Here is a 2615-nt window from a genome sequence, read left to right as displayed (position 1 = left end):
TACATGAGAAGTAGAAAAAGACAAGATCTCCTGAGTAAATTGGGAGCATGGGGACCATGGGAGAGGTTAGAAGGGGAGGGGAGAGGAAGGGAGGGGAGTAGAGAAAAATATTTAGCTCAATAAAAATGATAGAAGAAATATACCCCTAAGAAGCCCTATATACACCCCATGCCTGTTCAGTTTGCTACTGCCTTTCTCCACCCTGGCAAGGCAGCCACTCTCTCCAGAATTTTTCCCTCCCAATAAGTCTCTTGAATGAGGCTTGGATGAGACCTTTGCAGGAATAGAGCAGAGCAGAGAAGTAACAACTTTTCACCTGAGCTGCAGTGGGGAAACCTTTCCCCTGGAGGAGCTGAACTGTTGGCATTTTGGGGGACCAGAACAGAACTGTAACAACTTCACTGGGGAAACACACCCCTGCCAGAGCAGAGTTCCTTTCCCTGGAGCAGGGCTGTAAGAGGCTGTGCTGACTGTGACCTGTGGTACTCCTTGGCTCCAGATTCACAGAATACTTCTCCACCAGAGCTGTAACATTCATTATTCCTTAGCTCCCGATTGACAGAATATTTTCCATTCCAGATGCAGCACTTAGTATTCCCTGGCTCCATGAGATTGCTTTTGAAAGACACCTGTGGGGACCCTGCTAACACCACTACCAGCACAGGGTTGGTCCACAGAAAGCAAAAAAGAACCCCAGTTTAAAAGCAAAAAAGAACCCCAGTTTAACCTGACTCAGTGGTCTGTGTTGGGTCAAACTTTAAAATTCTGACCCCCAGGTGGTTTATTTTAGGCATATTTAACATAGTTAAATTTGGAAAAATCTCAATCTCATGTATACAGCAAGGTTTAAGACATGACTACATCATTTTTTTTCAAGTACAAGTGATATCTTCCATAAAGATAGGACACAAACACAAAATAAGGATCTAGGGTAGCTGTTGTGGTCTGGTCATACAGATAACCCAGAGATCAGCAGGCTACTAACCATATCTGTTCCCAGCCTTCTGGGCAGAAATCATGATATACATCTCTCTCTTCAAAGAGACAACCCTGTGCACTTAATATTCCTGATTTCCCTAGTATTTATCTGTGAGCATAAGGGCCTACATATTCCATGTATCTTCCCCATTTCCAACCTCCACCCCTAGGCAGGGTTTCTCTGTGTAGCCCTGGCTGTCCCGGAACACAATCTGTAGATCAGGCTGGCCTCAAATTCAAAGAGATCTGCCTGCCTCTGCATCCTGAGTGCTGGTATTAAAGGCATGTGCCACCATAACTGGGCCCCTTTTCTACTTTACTTTATTTTTTATTTATTTTGGTGTTTCATGACACAGTTTCATTGTGTTGCTTTGGCTGTCCCAGAACTAGCTCTGTAGACCAGAATAGCCTCAAATGCACCGAGTCAGAGCATTTTGTCAGACCAAGGGTCAGCACAGAACAAAAACAAACAATACCAAGGTAACTAAGTTTTAAGTTTTAAGCTGAGGGGATGATGGCCAATTTGTTGTGAAGTGATAACCTATTCTAGGTAATTATAAGGTGAATATTTGTATTTTATTCACAGATATTCTTAAATTTTGCTGTTTTGTTTCCCATGAAAATTAAGAACTCACTTAAGTACTGAATTATGAGCAGGAGAGGAGAATGCTGTTCAACAACAAATGACCAATACCTCGGAAAATTTTATAAGAACCGCTTAAATGCTTATTACAGAATATTGACATAACGGGAGGCTATTCTTCCATCCCCTATAGTAGAATTTTCCACACATATCGGTTATTGATTGTTTAAAGTAGAAACGGAGAATGGAAAAAAGTTCTTCAGCATCAGGATTTAAAGGAAGAGAGAAAAAACAGTCCTTTTTGAGTTTCAAGACAGAGTTTCTCTGTAGGTTTGGAGCCTGTCCTCGAACTCGCTCTGTAGATCAGGCTGGCCTAGAACTCACTAGATTTGCCTGCCTCTGCCTCCCGAGTTCCTGGGATTAAAGGTGTGTACCACCACTGCTCAGCCATAAAAAAAAAAAAAGAGGCTTTAAAGTCAAGTATAATTATGTAATGTCCTTGAGGAATTACAGTAGAAGCAGGGAGCCCCAGGTGGAGAGCCCCTACTGTTTTCATAGTCACATTTATGGCCCTAAGATCATGCAACAGTCTAAATCTATTTTTTGTCTTGTATGAATTGTAAAAATGGAACACTTCAAGCTGGGCAGTGGTGTGCAAACCCTTTAATCCCAGCATTTGGGAGGCTTCACAAATATCTGAGTTGGAGGCCAGCCTGGTCTTGAGTGAGTTCCAGGACAGCCAGGGCTACACAGAGAAACTTTGTCTTGGAAAAAAATTATTGGGAAGTTTCTTTTTGGAAGTTTCTTTTTTCCTTTGTTTCCTTTTTTTTTTGTACTAGAAGTTGGGGCTGTTTTAGTTTCTTCCAAGACAAGGTCAATGCTCTGAGGAGGGGTAGGAAGGAGGAGATAAAACTAAGTGCTGAGGTAGGCTAGTCCAGGACTCAGGCAATGGAGGAGCCATTCTCCCAGTCAGTTGTGACAGACAGGGCAAGCAGCCCTTTGGTAGGGTGCCCTGGGGAACCTGCTAGATCCTACTGGGGGGGGGGATGACTTT

This window comes from Microtus ochrogaster, unplaced genomic scaffold, assembly GCF_000317375.1.
Source record: "Microtus ochrogaster isolate Prairie Vole_2 unplaced genomic scaffold, MicOch1.0 UNK134, whole genome shotgun sequence".
NCBI classification, from domain to species: Eukaryota; Metazoa; Chordata; class Mammalia; order Rodentia; family Cricetidae; genus Microtus; species Microtus ochrogaster.
The sequence above is the reverse complement of the archived record's forward strand: the minus strand, read 5'-3'. Positions refer to the sequence as shown.